Source organism: Pongo abelii, chromosome 1 (assembly GCF_028885655.2).
Source record: "Pongo abelii isolate AG06213 chromosome 1, NHGRI_mPonAbe1-v2.0_pri, whole genome shotgun sequence".
Lineage (NCBI taxonomy): Eukaryota > Metazoa > Chordata > Mammalia > Primates > Hominidae > Pongo > Pongo abelii.
In genome coordinates, this window is record NC_071985.2 from 39,122,535 (window position 1) to 39,141,945 (window position 19,411).

A 19,411-nucleotide genomic window follows, 5' to 3' on the forward strand; every position below is an offset into this window, starting at 1 on the left:
CTTAAATCTGTCTCCTAGATGTCCAACATTCGGTAAGCCTTTAAAATGGCGGGGAGCAGGAACAGAGCCAAAAAATCCGCCCATCTAGTACTTGTCATATTTCTCCCTCTGTTTAAACTTGGAAAAGTCACTTAACTATCTGGGATTGAATTTCCTTGTGTGTAAAATGAAGGGCTCCACTAGCACAATGTCTAAGATTCCTTTCAGAAAAAGGGAAAGACAATTATTTTCCAGGCTAAAGGAAAGAAATACTAAGAATGCTGTCACCCACCCGTGGAGAGGGGGTCGTCCCCCCTTCTCACACCCCTATGTCACTAGGGAAGAAAGTTATAGGAAAAAATTCCTGGCAAATGAGGACTTGCCCTAGCAACTCACTACTGAGTAAATCTTTCCTCCTCCTAGCCTTGAATTCTCATCGCCCTTAAACCTTGCCAGATCACAACTCACTCTCAGCCTCTTAGCTGGAGTACTGTGTTGTTATCACAAGAGATGGCTAAAATTCTGGTTCTGTGCTTTCTCTTGCATTCCCCAGAAAACTGAGGACTATTCTCCAGCTGAAAACAACACAAACACATAGCTGATAACGCCTGGTCAATACAAAGCCAAGTGCCAAGGCACTCACCAAGACTCCCTAAGTGAATGAGAGAAATTCACCCTGTAGCCACATCAGTTAGCTCAGTCCACTAGTTCTTCAACCCAGATCCCTGGTCCCACCGTTTTTGGAGTCTTTTTGGATTTTTTTTTTTTTTTGGGAATCAGTCCATGACCTGCTGAATAGTTCCACTGTTTATCTCCTAGTGAGATGGGTCAGGAGCACTGTTTTATTATGCCTATGGATGGTATTTGCAGATAGTTTGCTATCAGCTCAGAAGTTTACATCTACAAATGAAGCAGAGTCTAAGAAAGGCCATGGATGAGCCTTAAAAATGATTTGAGGCCAGGTGCAGTGGCTCATGCCTGTAATCCCAGCACTTTGGAAAGCTAAGGTGGGTGGATAGCTTGAGGCCAGGAGCTCCAGACCAGCCTGGCCAACATGGTGAAACCCCAGCTCTACTAAAAATACAAATATTAGCTGAGAGTGCTGGTGCATACTTACAATCTCAGCTAGTCGGGAGGCTGAGACATGAAAATCACCTGAACCTGGGAGGTGGAGGTTGCAGTGAACCGAGATCATGTCACTGCACTCCAACCTAGGTAACAGAGCAAGACTCTGTCTCAAAAAAATAAAAGTAAAATTTTTTTTAAATGACCCATTGTATAATCATTCAAATCTTTCAAGAAATTTTATTAAGCATCTAGTATATGCTGCCTCATATACTCAATCACAGCATATCAATTAGGCTTTGTTATCCAGGAAAGTCTTGGAGTTACTGCAAAATCGTTTTCCTCCCTGTACTATATGCTAAACCTACTTCAATTCTGCAGACTGTTCTCTACTCACTTCTACCCATTTAGCCTTATTCCTTCCATTCCACGCTCCCTACACAGCACCAAAGTCATATTTTTAAGAGCATATTTGCTCATGTTATTTCCCCTACTTAATATTCTTCATGTGCTCCCCTTAGCATTCCAGAGAAACTTCTCAGTGAGACTCATGCAGTTCTTCATAAAATGGCCCGGTCCCCCTGTCCACCCTTCCATCGTCGTACCTAACCTTCACTGCCCCCACCATCCCACATTACAACTGCATTGACCCCTCTGACCCCACAGCACCACATTCATGCAGCTGGGCCTCCCACACTTTGCTCCCTCTATTTGGAAAAACCATCACTGAAGCATCATGTAAATGAGGACATACCTTTCAGGTCTCAGCTCAGGCAAGCCTTCTCCCAGGAAGCCTTTACTAATCCATCCATTTAGCCTGGACTCGGTGTCCCTTGCCTATGCTCCCACAATACGCCACTATGGTTACCTGTATCAAAGCAACTTATCCCCATTGTGCTTTTTTAAATTTTATTTTACTTTATTTATTTATTTTTTGAGACAGAGTCTTGCTCTGTTGCCCAGGCTGGAGTGCAGTGGCACGATCTCGGCTCACTGCAACCTCTGCCTCCTGAGTTCTAGTGATTCTCCTGCTTCGGCTCCCAAGAAGTTGGAATTACAGGTGCACACTGCCATGCCCAACTAATTTTTATATTTTTAGTAGAGACAGGGTTTCACCATGTTAGCCAGGCTGATCTTGAACTCCTGACTGCAAGTGATCCACCCTCCTCAGCCTCCCAAAGTGCTGGGATTACAGGCATGAGCCATCAGGCCCAGCCCCCACTGTGCTTTAATTACAGGTTACTGAGCTGTCTCTCCACTAGACTGTGAGCTCCTTTCCGACAAGGTCTACATATATATTAAGCATTGTATTCTTCAATAAACAGAATATATTAGATGCTCAACAAAAATTTGAAAATTTTGAATGATTATACAATGAGTCAAACTATTTTTAGGAACCTGGTATCAGCACAGTCTACTGGGAAAGGGGGAGAAGAGATACCAAAAGTGGAGAACCCGGTATCTGCCCTAGAATGCCTTTATAATCCCAGGTAGGGAGAAAATATAAGCTCACAGAATAGTTCTAGTGGATGATCTGCTCTGCAGATTATCCTGACCAACTCAAGGCCCACTCTCTGAAAAATCAATTACTGACTCTCAAGACATGGCCAAAGTACAGTAGTATTACAATAGAGGACCCATTTGATATTTATAAGAAACACATAAACTAAAGTATGGAGAACACTTGGAATACAGCCAGGAATGTATGAAGTACTACGTCCTTGTTTGTTCAGTAAGTACATAAATAAACGAACAAACAACAAACTCGATTTTACTTTGATAGGCCCAGAAACAAACACAACTCCAGGAGTTTTCAAGCTGCATATCCTGAAACAGTTAGAAGCACTCATAGTTAAAATATAAGAGTTCAGCTGTTCAAGATCCCAAACCCAGTCCAAAAGAAGGAAAGAAGAAAGTTCTAGAGACTGTGGACTGAAAAGACATGAGCCCATGGTTAACAAAAAGGAACTTCAGCATTCAGGAAAGCAACCATCTGAACCTTTTCCTAAGAAGAAAACATCTGCTTGTACAGCAGGTACTGCCAATTAACTCAACCATGACTATTTACTCCTCTCTAGCATGACTTCCTACATATTACAGGTTAGAAGGTTGAAAACTACATATCCCAGAATTCCCTGTAGCTGGCAGGTCTAAAAATGGCTGAGCTTCTGAGGAACAAATACAAACACTATGACTCTGAGAGTAAAGAAACAATGTATGGTCTGTGAGACTTCTGAAGAAAATGGTGGCAGAGGCCCTTTAGCTGTTCTGCAGCAGCCATGCTGGAGATTCTGGGGTCCAGTCAGTTCAGAGATGATGAACCTGTCAGATGTGGCACCAGAGCCCTAGGTTCTCAAGCAAGGAGATATGTGGCAGCAGATGTTGTGTACAGTGGCTCTTGGAACTGTTTCTGGTAGCTCACTTAGTGCCTGCTCCTACAGGTCTTTCTATTATTCTCAAATGTCTTTAAATCCCTGCAATAATTCTCTTTTTAAAATAACTGCAATAGATTCTGTTGTCTGCAATGGAACCATGACTAACATACTATGGAAGAAATGTTTCCTCTGATTGGAATCCAGTTCCAGCTTTATAACAAAAGCATTATGAAAACAGTTCACTTTGAAGAACATTAGTCTGAAATAAGCCTATTCAATGGAGGAAAATGAAATGGAAGAAAACACCAGCTAGGTCAACCCAGTGAATGCTCAAGAACTAGGTAATGATGACAGTGACTGTTTGTTAGAGTACAGTCACAAATGCATTTATGTATTTCAAAACCAAAAGAAATGTAATGTTCTCTATAAAAAAAAAAAAAAAGATAAATGTTTCAGGTGATGGATATCCCAATTACTTTTATTTAATCATTACACATTGTATAGAGGTATCAAAGTATCACATGTACTCCAAAAATTTATACGACTATTGTATATCAATTTTTAAAGAAAAACAAGGAAATGACCTACCTTACCAACCAGTTTATATTTTTCATTATTATACCTCTTTTTCCTTCAGAGAAAACAGTATAGAGCTGAATATATTTACTATTTTCCTTGTCCTCATATCTAGCAAGTTGTAAAAATAAAATACTACAGAAATACTATACATATTTGTGTACCTATTTCCTAAATGGCATTATTTGCTTATTGTTTACTTTGAGACCATATATAATATCTAATTGAACTGAGTAAGACTTATCTGAGATGAGGGAAAACCTTTATAAGGTTCTTGAAATCATAAATGTTTCCCTGCACATTCAAAGGCAGCAAACTGACCTTAATGGCCCGTAAATCTCCAGACAAGAAACACAAAAGGAGACTAATTTTGTAAGAATTCTGCACAAAAGAGGCACTGCTCTCCGAATGAACTCAGGCTGATGATTCATTGAGCAATTATTGGAAGAGTTTTCTTTTTCCTTCAACAGCTGCTTTTCTATTTCTAAAAGAATTTGAACTAAATCATTTTACTGCTTACAATTTCCAGAGACAACACTCTCAATCAATACTTTCTTAAAGATAAAATGCTTCCACTAACAAAACCTTTTTTTCTGTAAATAACAAAGTCCCTGCTGAAACATCTTCACCCTCCTGCATAGGTGAAGATGCTTGCAAGGCCAGGGGCGCTGCCAACAGGACAGGCACAGGCTGCCCTGTTCTACTGTGTACCATTCCCAGCCTCTTCATTGCCCCTCGTCACAGAAGCCAGGCAAATTGGTCCAGTGTAAAATGGTAAAGGGGAGGTGTTTTGTGGAAGAAGAAAAGAGAAAGCCTCTTAAGAGGGTTCAATTACATCAAGAGGACCTAATTAATATGAGTAAGTTATTTTGCATAACTTCAGCCCAACTGCCAACCTAAACTCAGTAACATCCTCTGGCCACAACTCTACCTACAGACCTGTTTCTCAGAAGTCACTTTGGATTATGCAGGAGAGCAAGACTGCAGAGTCTATTTGGTTTAACTTGAATAGATTCTGTCTCCCTGTTCTGTCTATGCCATATTCCCACCTTTCCTTTCCTCCTAAAGCCAGCAAAGAAGGAATCAAATGCTTAAAAAGAAACATTAAATTTCAGGGTGAAGTTGAAGGCACAAAACTGTATTATTTTCCCCACATCTCTCAAATTGGAAAAACACTATTTTCTACAAGGTATATGGAAAAAAGAGCTATAAACAATGAAAAAAGGTGATACATTGGAGATCATGATTAAAAAATGTAATAGAATGAGATGACTAGAGAACAAATTACACAGAATCATGATTCCTCAGCTTCAAACTGTGGTAATAAATCACACATACCATTAGTGTCACTTTCCCAGAATATCCAAAAGACAAAGTGAGTCACAACATGGAAGGAAAGAAGATCCCCAGCCTGTTGGGGGCCACAGCCCCTCAAATGATCCTCACACTCAGAGAATTGACTTTCTGCTTAGGAAGTCTTCACATATGCAAGAAAACTGATTTGTACAGAACATCTCTGCAGTGGGCAAACATAGCCAACTGGAACTCCACATGGAGTCCCAAAATGTTGGAGGCCCCCAGGGCAGAAGGCCAATTAAAGAAAGTGTGATCTCAGAGAGAAAAAGGGAGAACTAACATTTCTGCCATCTATCTAGGGGAAGAAGAAGGGAACCCTCCATAATCCCAGCTGCCACCTTTCTACTTTACATACTGCCTGGAAGACCAGGGAAACGGGTGAGCAGAGCTATGTTGAAGAGTTCTCCCATACATCTTTACATCTGTCCCCTTTGCCCATTAGCTGCCCAAGCTGTCCAAGAGACACCTCCCCACCCAGAGCACCTCTGAACCCACCAGCCATCACAGGCAGCCCAGGGGCTTGGGAGACTGGGAATAGAGACAGAGAAAAACGAGACCAAGGCTCACCACATCCTCAGGACACACTGCCCCATCCTTCCCCCAGAGTCCATTGCTTCCACCATCTCTCTTCAGAAACCTATTTGTGTATTAATAAAATAACTCATCTTATTTATGATGCCTAAAGACTTACTTTAAAACACAAGCTACAACACAGAGACATCTACTTTCAGACAAGATATAGTACACACATTTATCCCTATCCCTCCACTAACGACAGCTAAAACCCTTGGATGTAACATATAAAACAAATGTAAGGAGATTGTGAACAGTGAAAAGAGCAGGCTGGCTAGAGAGCTCAGGGCCTAAGGAATGACAATAAGCAAAACAAAATTAAGTATTAAGTAAATCTTGATATAAATATTAACATTTACATTAATGCAATATTATACTTAATATAACTTACTAGATGGGCTTAATAGCAAAAGTAGATTACATGAGAATTATTGAGCCAGGCGTGGTGGCTCATGCCTGTAATCCCAGAACTTTGGGAGGCCGAGGCAGGTAGATCACTTGAGGCCAGGAGTTCCAGACCAGTCTGGCCGACATGGCAAAACCCCCTATCTAGTAAAAATACAAAAAAAAAAAAAAAAAAAAATTAGCTGGACATGGTGGCACATGCCTGTAATCCCAGCTTCTTGGGAGGCTGAGAAGAATCATTTGAACCCGGGAGGCAGAGATTGCAGTGAGCCAAGATTGCGCCACTGCACTCCAGCCCGGATGACAGAGTGAGATTTTTTTTTTTTTTAAATTATTGAACCTAAGGATAGGTCAATAAAAATCACCCAATCTGAACAAGAGAGAGAAAACTGACTGAAAAAATACAGCCTCAGAGACCCTTGATATAAGAACAAAAGATCTAACATTGGTGTCATTAAATTTTCCAGAAGGAAAGAAGAAAAAAATACGAGGTTAAAAATATGTTCAAAGAAATAATGGCAAAAAAAAAATCCCCAAATTTGGCAAAAAGCATAAACCTACAAATTCAAGAGGCTGAATAAACCCCAATCAAATTAAAGACAGCAATTAAAAGACAGAGCTTGGCAGAATGGATTGCTAGAAAAATGACCCAACTCTAGACTGTCCACAGGAATTCACTTTAAATATAATGAAATGGGGAGGTGGAAAGTTAAAAGATGAAAAAGGATATGGCATACATATATGAATCAAAAGAAAGTGGGAGTGGCTCTACCAATGGCAGATAAAGTAGACTTCAGAGAAAGAAAATCACCAGGGTCAAAAAGGGTCATTGCAGAATGATAAAAATATCTTCTCACCAATAAGATATAAGAATCCTAAATGTGTGTGTGTCTATACACATACACGTATACATATATATTTAAAAGCATTGTGGTTTTTCAGGGATTAGAGATGAAGAGGAGGAGGGTGAGTATGGCCATCAAAGGGGCAGCGCAGAATAGCTCTTCAAGGTTCTGAAGAGCTTTGTCATGTCAACATCTTTGTCATGTTGGTGTTTACATGAATCTACACATGTGATAAAACCTCATATAACTATATACATATACACAAGTAAGTGCTTGCAAAACAGGTGAAATCTGATTAAAGTCTGTGGGCTGTACTAATGTCAAGTTCCTGGGTTTGAGTTCACTATGGAAGATTCCCCACTGGGGAGCTAACCATCAGATCCTCCGTTGGCAACAACAGACACCAGAAACTGCTGGGGGGTGGGAGGGAGGACTGGCAAGGGCTGAAAAACTATTGGGTACTGTGCTCAGTACCTGCGTGACAAGATCATTCATACCCTCAACCTCAGTGTCACATAATACACCCAGGTAATAAACTTGCACATGTACCCCTGGAATCTAAAACTAAAAGTTGGGGATTAAAAATAAAAAAAAAAGATTCCCCACTGCGGAAGCTGGGTAGAGGTACACAAGACCTCTCTGTACTATTGCTGCAACTTCCTGTGAATGTGTAATTGTTTCAAAATAAGATGATGCTAAACATAACAAATCGTACTCAAGTCCCATTATAGAAAAAGGGCTAAAACGAGTGTTTCCATGGTTAACCCAGGATGGGACTTAGAACCCAGCTAGCATGTCCTCTACTTCGCCCCCTAGTGGTAGCACCAAAGGCACCCGGTGAATAACAAGGTGTGGAATCTCAAGGGGATGACTCAACATCTCATTTGCATACCCATAGTACCCTGCACATAGTAAATTATTTAAAGCTTAAAAGAATATTTCTTTTGACTCAACATTTCTAACTATGGGAATATTAAAGAATTCTTTTTGTGCAAACTGTAGGCAGTAATTCTTTTTGTGCGAACTGTAGGCACCATCGGTGTACTAGGAGTTGCAGTTACTACAACAATGAGTTGAACTAATTCACAGCATTCACTGGTTTTTCTTCAAATCGAATAAATCTTTTGCCTTTTACTAAAGATTTCCGTGGAGAGAAACAAATCAGTTTTAAACTAATATTTGGAAGCCTTGCTTTAGCAAGGCAAATCATGTTTCATTAAAAAAAAAAGACTTAATGAGAAAATGTTGTGGTACAGCTTTAGGTTCAAGTGTTTTGTTATTACTGATTGTTTAAACATTGTACAACAGAACTTTCAAGACCACAAGTAACTTTTGTTTTCCATGTCAAAGGTCCGAATACTTGCATGGTAAAGTCTGTGTAACTTTCCCTGGTGATATCTGACTTGCTAATTAGCAAGATTAACATTGGAGACACAGACTGGCTTAGACCATTTAGAGACTGACTCTTCCTTAAGTGATGGCCTTTAAGATCCTAAATTTAGCCACACGGTTGGAGAATTTCTGGTTGCCTGTCTGCAAAAAAGCCCCAAATCCATCCTCCTCTAGATAATATTCTATTATCTATCTACCCAGTAAGAAATTCAACACAAGGTGGTGATGCAAGCTCCTTAAAGGACTCCATCAATTCCACTGATCAGCTTGGAGTAAACTGGTTTCCACTGCTTGCCTAGTAAGTGTTTAATAAACATACACATGCCAGATAGAATTTGACCTGAGATTTGCTTTCATCAAACCTGGGAGCAAAATCATGATGGAATAACAAACCTTCATCCATCTCGAACTTTTCGGCAGCTATTGTCATCCCTGAAAGTGGCATCAGTCAGTTCCCCACACAAAGACACCCCACTTTACATCTTCTCCCACGTGCCCCTGTGATCTCGCTCTTACCTTGCTGCTGCTGCTTAATTTCTTTTTAACAAAGGCTTATCAACTGTCATGTCATGATTTTAAAAGGTAATAACCTTTTTAAGAATGCTGACAGGCACCACTTTTAGGAAATGTACTGAGAGAAGGAAATGTTTTCCCTCCTTCCCACTTCCCCATACCTCCCCCCGAATTTCAGATCCCGCCACTATTCAACCTGCCCTAGGCTGGAATAATCCCGTCCCCCTCTCTCTCTGAGTCTTGTTATGGCACTTATATAAGTCTGAATCCTGTTACAGCACTTCCATGTTTGTGTGTAAATTAACTTTAATCCACCTCTAAGGACAGTTCTTAACATTGAAAGTATCCAAATGAGGAGTCCAGAAAGGGTGAGTTAGCATTTGAAGGATTCTAATCAGAAATCTACTCCCAGACATGACCACAATTCAAATTCCAACATGGTACCTAAAGCTGCACCTGAAAGTTTACTAGCATAAGGAATGTTAGAAATAAATATTTTAGTAATGAAAAGCATGGTGCTCAATATGTGATGGATTAAAATTTTTCTCAGGCTCTGATACCCTTGTAATAATGAAGCATGTATGTAAGAATCCCTTGAGGCCAGGTACAGTGGCTCACGCCTGTAATCCCAACACTTTGGGAGGCTGAGCCAGAAGGATCACTTGAGCCCAGGAGTTAGAGGTTACAGTGAGCTATGATCATGCCACTGCACTCCAGCCTGGATGACAGAGCAAGACCCTGTCTTTAAAAAATAAATAAATAAATTAGTCTAGGTGTTGTGGCTCACACCTGTAATCCTAACAGTTTGGGGGGCCAAGACAGGAGGACTGCTTAAGGCCGGGAGTTTGAGACAAGCCTGGGCAACAAAGCAAGACCCTGTCTGTACAAAAATTTTAAAACTTAGCTGGATATGGTGGCACATGCTCACAGTCCCAGCTATTCTGGGGGCTATGGTGCTGGCACCACTACACTCCAGCCTGGTCAAGAGACCCTATCTAAAAACAAACAAACAAACAAACAAAAAAAACACCTCCCTTGAGCCCAGCACCCAAAGCACTGAAAGTCTAATACTCTCTTGGTCTGTGTCCTTTGCTTTAATAAGGCTCTATCCTCTAATCAGACTAGAAGGGTAACTGCTTCAGCCAGCAGAATAGAATTGCACCAGCCTCAGAAGGAACTTTCATGCAAGATGCTTGTTGGAGTACCTAAAGACAGACAATAGAGGCTTCACAAGCTTTCAGGAACAAGTTCAATGATGGGTTTTGTACCTCCCTACCTAATGAATGTTTGTACTTGTAGGAGAATTCAGAGTTAGACACCTTCACTGTTTAACATACCACTTGGTGGCAAGGTTGTGGGAGAGAAGACATTTAACTCCTGTCCACCTCCAAGTGACAGAAGTTACCAAGAGTAAAACCAAAGAACTTTATTTTTGTTAAACAACAAAATAGGCTTGGGTCAGTTCAAAACATAGTACTTCTGTTCAAGACTCAGCTCCAATCCACCTATTCCAGAGAGTCTTCTCTGATCATTCCAAGGCTAGAAACTCTCCCAGCAATTTTTGGCTACACCGACTAGGGACAATCATACATATGGAAACACTTTGTTAAATGGCATGCCAGGGCCAGCTTTCAGGCAGGACCCACGAGCAGGGCCAATTGTCCTGGCTGTGTACAGCCCTGGCCCTTGTTAAATACTTCACACATCAGCCATATTAAAGCTAGGGGTGTCCTCCTGGAATTCTCAGAGTATAAATTTGTTGAGTAGAGAAAGAATGCCTCTTACTTCCTTAACCCATAGCATTATCACAACCCAGATCAGAAAGCAGGTAGTAAGCACTGACTTGTAAGCTGACTGGTTTGTGACTGAGAAATTTCTCACCATTCTCAACAGTGGGAATGTCTTCATCTTTGCATTGAACTACCTCAAACATTAGTAGACTCTTGATAATGTTTGCTGAATTGAGGTGAATATGCCCACTGGGGTTGGGGACTTCTTATAAAGGAACATTGATCTCTTGGCAACATTTGCTTTGTTTCATGTGTGTAAACTCTGGTGAGTTTACAGAAGTTAGGCCTTAACTCATTTTCATTAAGCTGCAGCCCCTCAAAGATTATTCCAGCATGTCTGTCATATCTCTGCCTCCCTCCATCTGATAGGAGCAGATTAATAAGTGATTTGGCTGTGTGTGTGAATGTTCAGCCTGTCTTAACAGAAAATTGGATTTTATACAGTTTTTCCCCTTCTGAGAGGCTTGCTTAGCAGAGACAGATTCCTGTGTTCCATACCAGCCCCTCCAGACAAAGAATGTGGATTGAAGAGTCTCCAAAATGTCAGGGGTAAGAAACTCATGGATTAGGCCAGGCGGGGTGGCTCACACCTGTAATCCCAGCACTTTGGGAGGCCAAGGCAGGTGGATCACTTGAGGCCAGGAGTTTGAGGCCAGCCTAGCCAGCATGTTGAAAACCTGTCTCTACTAAAAATACAAAAAGTTAGCCAAGTATGGTGGCACATGCCTGTAGGCCCTGCTACTTGGGAGGCTGAGGCATGAGAATCGCTTGAACTTGGGAGGCAGAGGTTACGGTGAACCGTGGTTGTGCCACTGCACTCTAACACAGGCAACAGAGTGAGACTCTGTCTCAAAAAAATAAATAAGAAAAAAAAGAAACCCATGATTAGCGATGGAAGGTCAGGTTTGCTTCCTTCTTGTGAACACAAAGAATGCCGGCTCTTTACCCATCAGTACATGACCTTTTGTCTAGTCTCTTCCATGCCAGATTTTCTTCCTGACATGTAAATTTGAGGACAGGTAGGAAAAACGTAAGATGCTAGTGATTTCCTGGAGAGAACAGGAATAGGAATTGTAGCGCTCTGCCTCATGTAAAAATAGGATCTACAGCCAGGTGCGGTGGCTCATGCCTGTAATCCCAGCACTTTGGGAGGCCAAGGCAGGTGGATCACAAGGTCAGGAGATCAAGACCATCCTAGCTAACATGGTGAAACCCCGTCTCTACTAAAAATACAAAAACTTAGCTGGGCGGGGTGGCACGCACCTGTAGTCCCAGCTACTTGGGAGGCTGAGGCAAGAGAATCGCTTGAACCCGGGAGGGGGAGGTTGCAGTGAGCTGAGATCACATCACTGCACTCCAGCCTGGGTGACAGAGTGAGACTCCGTCTCCCAAAAAAAAAAAAAAAAAGCATCTGCAATGTGAATGGATAAACATCAAATTTGCTTATTAATTCTTAGCCACCAGGTACCCTGCTCTGTTCTCTCTCTCTTCTATCTAGTAGTTCATGGGAAATATTATTCGTTTCATTAAAAAGGTCCTTGAAGGCCAGATGCAGTGGCTCATGCCTGTAATCCCAGCACTTTGAGAGGTCAAGATGGGTGGATCATGAGGTCAGGAGTTCAAGACCAGCCTGGCCAACCTAGTGAAACTCCATCTCTACTAAAAATACAAAAATTAGCCAGGCATGGTGACGGGCACCTGTAGTCCCAGCTACTTGGGAGGCTGAGGCAGGAGAATCGCTTGAACCCAGGAGGTAGAGGTTGCAGTGAGCCAAGATCATGCACTGCACTCCAGCCTGGGTGACACAGTGAGACTCTGCATGGAGAAAAAAAAAAAACAAAAAACCATCATTGAAGAAGCTAGGAGAAAATAAGGTGAAGGTAGAATCAAGGGTTTAGCTCTGCAAAACTAACAGATCAAGAGTGTGTGTGTGTGTATATGTGTATGGAGAGAGAGAAGAGAAAGAGAGAGACAGGGCAAGGCAGGAAAATCAGTCAGAGGGCTCCAGAAAAGAGTCCACAGAAGAAATGGCACCTGAAACCCTTCAATGACTGACCACTGCCCTCTGGATAAAGTCCAGACTCTGCATATGGCACTTCATGGCCTTTATGATCAATCCCCTGCCTGTCTTGAGTCATTTGCCCTTCTCACAACTCAACCTTCTAGCCAAGCCAAATTTATTTCACTCAAATCCAGGTCGTCAGGCATGCTATTCCCTTCACCTAACCTTTCCTGTCTCCCAGCCATCACCTCCCCTCAGTCCCTGCCACTGGGGTTCTCTGCACCCTCTGTCTCTACAAGCCCCGGTGGCTGTTGCACCACCAGCTCACTGTCACATCATCACCTTCCCCCAAACTTCAGAGCCTACTTAGGACAGAGACTGAGCCTGGAATGTCACAGCATCCCTGGCATGTGACCTGGAAGCTGCTTACACAGCAGGTGCTCATTTAACTCATTTGTTAAATGAGTCAAAATGGAATGTTGTTTTCCTGAAGTATTAAAATGCAGAGGCATTTATAAATAAGCCAAATCTTAAAAATCTTCATGGGCAAAGCACGAGTAGCTAAGAACTGTGTCTTTATAGAAGTACCTCTTTCTCTATGTTCACAGTCATTCGTATTCAAGCTCCCCTGTCTGCCTCTGTCTCTTCTTCCTAAGCCTCCTCACGGGCAATGGAAAGTCCTCTCTGATTTTACTTCTGAAAGAACAGCTTATTCAGAGGTCTGCCCCAATTTCAGAAACCTGTCATGGGAAAATGTGTCCTCAGGAAAGAACACAATTGATTACTTTTAACACTCTTCATAATGCATTAGGATTTTGAGAGCTCTTTTCAATAGCAGTCCCCCTCCTACATGTAAATGTCTCTCTGTAGAACATTACCTCCTTGCTACAGAGGGAGAATCAGCAATTCTTTTTCTTTTTTTTTTTTTTTTGAGACAGAGTTTCGCTCTTGTTGCCCAGGCTGGAGTGCAATGGCGCAGGCTCGGCTCACTGCAACCTCCGCCTCCCGGGTTCAAGATTCTCCTGCCTCAGCCTCCCAAGTAGCTGGGATTATAGGCACCTGCCACCACTCCCAGCTAATTTTTGTATTTTCAGTAGAGATGGAGTTTCACCATGTTGGCCAGACTGGTCACGAACTCCTGACCTCAGGTGATCCGCCCACCTCGGCCTCCCAAAGTGCTGGGATTACAGGCGTGAGCCACCGCGCCCAACCGAGAATCAGTAATTCTTAATGCTAAAGCAAGGAATTATTCATCCATGGAAGAAAAAAGTAACAATAACCACAACAACAGATATTGTGCATCTATTCTGTACTAAGTACAAGCATGCTGGGTGTTTTCTGTCCACAACCTCTTTCTCCATAACCTTGTATTCCCATGTTCCAGGTAATAAAACTGAGGCTAAAAGAACGTAAATGAGGCCAGGCACAGTGGCTCCTGCCTGTAATCCCAGCATTTTGGAAGGCCGAGATGGGTGGATCACTTGAGGCCAGGAGTTCGAGACCAGCCTGGCCAACATGGCGAAACATCATCTCTACTAAAAACACAAAAACTAGCTGAGTGTGGTGGCACACGCCTGTAACCCCAGCTACGCAGGAGGCTGAGGCAAGAGAATCACTTGAACCTGGGAGGCAGAGGTTACAGTGAGCCAAGATCATGCCAGTGTACTTCAGCCTGTCTCAAAAAAATACATACATTTTTTTGAAAAGGAGGTAAATTATTTTCTCAGATGTAGCAAAGCCAAATTTGAACTCAAGCCCATCCAACCCCAAACCTGTGCTCTTTCCATGATGCCAAGTATTTATGATCTTGAATCCTAAATAAAAGGAAAAAAATTAATGACAATATACCTGACATAGAATTTCATTTGTATCAATTTCGTTCAGATGCTACTGTCTAGAAACAAGTCTACTTCATCGAGCAAGCAACATGGGCACGGAAATATTTCCCCTATCTCCCTGGCATCACTAGAGAGAAGACCAGCAAGAAGAAATAAAAAGGGACTGGCAAATACAACGACAGATCACTCCAGAACCCAGCAAGGCTGGGTTCGCCCCATTCTAGCACAGCACACTGGAGCCTGCGGGAGGCGCTTTTACCCTGACAGCCTGGAAGAGCAAACATTACAAAAAAGGATGCAAAAACCAAACCATATGGAGTCTGAACAGCCCTTGACAGCCGCACCTACACAAGCACCCACACCACATATGTTGTCTCGGCAAGTGCAATCAGCGTTACCCTCAAAGAAATGACAAAGCTCAAAAGCATTCTTGATTGGGGCTGTAATCCTCCAAACCTGAACATCATCAAAAATTGGAGGACTACAGTCAGGTCCAGCTCCCTTTCACTGCCCTAAGTGAAGCTTCACTTTGAGTCACCATTTCCCTAATATGTTCTTCCCTTTTCTAACCATAGCAACACCACTGGAACACCGTCTCCTCTACTGATGATCTTGCCAAATCCTACCCATTCTCTGGAGCTCAGGTGAAGGTCAGCCCCCTTCTCCCAGAAGCAGTTTGTGATTTTTTGTGCCCAGAATGGTCTCTCCCTACTCTGACTCTACACACTGTCCCACTTAGCCCATGTACCTACATGGCTATCTAGAGGCACGTAGGACCAATGTATTTCACCTCCATGCTGCAACCTGGCACGTCACTCTTTCCTGCAGTTAAATTCAGTAAAATGCTCACTGACTCTGCTCCAGGCATTGAAGACACAGAAATGATTAAATCCCAGCCCTGCTTTTGTGGGACCCACAATCTAAGTGAGAAAGGACAACACCAAATAAAATTCTACAAATACATTTGTCATAATAGGGTACACAATTTCATCCAAAGAGTGCTATCCTATCACCCTGTTTACTGCCTTCCTGTCATTTAGCTCAATCTGTGGCCATTGTTCATTTGTTTGTGGTCAGCCTGTCCCTAGTAGGAGAAACTAGCATAGGAACATTGTCTGTCTGGTTCACCACTGTCCCCAGCACTCCATATGGACTTGAGCACAGAGACACTCTCATTGAAAGCTGTATTTGTGGAAGGAAGTAAAGAGAGAGGCAGGCAAGTGTCAGGAACTATGAGCACCAAGCCCAGCTTGAGCTTCAGGCAATGCTTCCGTGACAGGGAGCCAGCTATGATCTGAAGTCTGAGTGAGGGCTGGACAGGGAAGGCGTGAGCCCCAATCCAGAAGAGGAACAGGATGAGCAAAGGTAAGAATGGCAAATCGGCATGACCAAGGGAGTGGTCATTTAAGAGCCCTTAAATATTGCTATAGACCAGCTGCTCTTAAAAGGGGATGATTTTTGCCTCCTGGGGGCATTTGGCAATGCATGGAGACTTTTTAAATTGTTTCTTGTTTTTATTTTTAGAGACAGGGTCTCAATCTGACACCCAGGCTGGAGTGCAGAGTGCAGTGGCATGATCTCGGCTCACTGTAACCTGCACCTCCCGGGTTCAAGCAGTTCTCGTGCCTCAGTCCCTGGTGTAGCTGGGATTATAGGCACACACCTGGCTGTAATTTTTGTATTTTTAGTAGACATGGGGTTTCATCATATTGGCCAGGCTACTCATGACCTCAAGTGATCCGCTGGTCTTAGCCTTCCAAAGTGCTGGGATTACAGGAATAAGCCACCACACCCAGCCCACTTTTTTAAATTGTTAAGGCTTAGGGCAGGAAATGCTGCTAGCATCTACTAAGTAGAGTCCAGGGACTCTGCTAAGCATTGTACAATGTCCAGAGCAGCTCCCCACAACAGCCATCTGATCTACAATGTCAGTAGTGGCCAGGCAGCATAGCTCACACCTGTAACCCCAGTGCTTTGGAAGGCTGAGGCTAGGAGTTCAAGACCAGCCTGGGTAATATAGTGAGACCCCATCTCTACAAAATATTAAAAATCAGCCAGGTATGGTGGTGCATGTCTGTAGTCCCAGCTACTCAAGAGGCTGAGGCAGAAGGATCATTTGAGCCCAGGAGTTCAAGTCTCCAGTGAGCTTTGATTACAACCACTGTACTCCAGCCTGGGTGACAGAGCAGGATCCCATCTCTTAAAAAAAATTTTTTTTTAAATAAAATGTGGCCAGGCATTGTGGCTCACGCTTGTAATGCCAGCACTTTGAGAGGCCGAGGCAGGTGAATCACTGGAGGTCAGGAGTTTGAGACCAGCCTAGCCAATGTGGTGAAACCCCATCTCTATTAAAAATACAAAAATTGGCCAGGCGTGGTGGTGTGTGCCTGTAATCCCAGCTACTCAAGAGACTGAGGCAAGAGAACTGTTTGAACCTGAGAGATGGAAGTTGCAGCAAGCCAAGATTGTGCCACTGCACTCCAGCCTAGGTTACAGAGCGAGAACCTATCTCAACAAAATAAAATGTCAGCCAGTCATGGTGGCCCACACCTATAATCCCAGTATTTTGGGAGGCCAATGCAGGTGGATCACCTGAGGTCGGGAGTTTGAGACCAGCATGGCTAACATGGCGAAACCCCATCTCTACTAAAAATAAAAAAAAGTGGTGGCAGGCACCTGTAATCCCAGCTACTCAGGAAGCTGAGGCAGGAGAATCACTTGAACCCAGGAGGCAGAGGTTGCAGTCAGCCAAGATCACACCACTGCACTCCAGCCTGGGCAACAGAGGGAGACTACATCTCCAAAAAACAAGTCAGCAGTACTGAGGTTTACCAACCTAGCTGCAGACTAACATTCAAGAGATGGGCTGGTCAGAAAACATAAGCTTTCTTCTAAAGGTCATGATTTCTAGTCACACCTAATATCTTCTTTTGATTAAAATTTGGACCAAAATAGCATGTGCTTGCCACTTCCTACAGCCTCTGAGAAAAGAAATATTCAGCAAGGAGTGTCTTGCCTAAGGACCCATATCAATGTCCTTCATCTGCCGGATACCCACCAGGACTCATCATTTCCTCCATAAATTCTAGGGCTCCGAACCACCCACCCCACATGCAAGGTGATGAGAAGTAGAGAGATAAGAAAATGAGAGGTGCTCAGAGCACTGGTAGATTAATGGATAGTCAGACAGAGGGATGGACAGACAGATTTGTCAGGATGGCAAAAGACAGAATCCTTGGAGCTCCCAGAGTGTGTGTGTCTGTGCCACGTGGACTTTTCTGTGAAGGCAGAATTGGCCTGAGCAACAACACTCCTGACCTCAGCCCTGTTATGAGAGCTGTTGTGGAGAGCACTGAGAAGGGGTCATCTCTGCAGGGCTCTGGAGCCTCTGCAGGGAGTCAAGCAGCTGGGCTTGACCCAGTGAAGTGACAGGAGCCGGGAAGTCAGTGAAGACAAAGCCGCTTTGTCTAGAAGTAGCAATGCATGGCTGGGCTGAGCCTGCCCTTGATAATGAAATCTGTGGCAGCTCCAAAACTTGTTGGGGCCTGACCCTGTGTTCACTTTCTCACGCTGCCTCACCATTGTTCCTCTGCAGCTAAAAGACTTTCAAATGTGTCTGCTTATTTTTGCCCCGGCAAATAATTCTATATTTCCAATATTATCTAAAATGCTTGAATTTTAACTCTAAAAGGAAAAAAAAACATCTTTTTTTCTGCTGTAAGACATCCGCTAGTGTTATATTCGTAAAGAGTAGATCCGAGACACTCACAGAGGCTACCTCCTATTTCATCTCAAATTCTACTTTGTAACAAAGCTTCCCAAATTTCCTCATCTCTGAAGTGGGCACAATACTACCTACATTACATTCTTACTAACAATCCTAAAAAGGGTTTATTTAAATAAGAAACATCTAGAAATGGATGCCATGGATGAAAATTCAATTTACATCTAAGTTTTCATGGAAGTATCTGGTGGGTAGAGCAACAAAAGCCAAAAATGGCACCCCATGCAGGGCAGGATGCTCTTCCCAGTTCCAGACAAACATGGGCCTTGTATCTTACATATGGCTCTGTACAGAGCTGGGAGAAAGGAACAGGCTACCCTAGCAAATCAAAATGGAAATTGAGCTACATTTGTTACAATTCAAGCAAGATCTGCAACTTTCAATAGAAAAATATTAGTACAGGCAGTACCCAACTTGGAAATGAACTGTCTTGCAAAAGTTCATTTGCAAGCAGAGTGTTCTGAACCTGGAATGCAAGGTGTCTTTTATGTCCCAAGCCAGCCCACAAAAGGCTGATTGAATTTGTAATCTATCTGGTATATTACATAAAGTAAAAATAGAAAACAAAACAAAATGCTCTGATAACATTTTAAAAACATATAAAAATACTTAGAAAAACAAATATACAGCCCATAATTAGCCTTGACCCGAAGCCCACACCATGAGCTGGGCCCTAGACCCCTTACGGTCCAAGTCGTAGCTGAAATGGAGTCCTGAGAAACTGAATGGAGAAGAACGAGAAGAACCCCAGCCTCAAAGGGACAGGGGTTCTGGTGGGAGAAAAAAGTAGTCAGGCATCTCTCAACTGGAATAGAAGGGTCTGGTACCTACCCAGAATATATACTCTAGCACAGAAGTGCTACTGGTCACATCTAGAAAGACATGGGTATGTGAAAGAACAGTGGCCACTCTGCCTGC

General features: G+C 42.9%; 1 protein-coding gene and 1 non-coding gene across 6 annotated transcripts in view; one reads left to right on the forward strand and one right to left on the reverse strand.

The window, feature by feature from the left end:
• Window positions 1–19,411, reverse strand: part of HHAT (hedgehog acyltransferase) — a 354,093-nt gene that overhangs the window by 298,619 nt on the left and 36,063 nt on the right. The window lies entirely within an intron of this gene.
• Window positions 8,267–8,378, forward strand: LOC112130894 (U5 spliceosomal RNA). Its single transcript, XR_002913062.2, has one exon. It is a non-coding gene; the product is annotated as a U5 spliceosomal RNA (small nuclear RNA).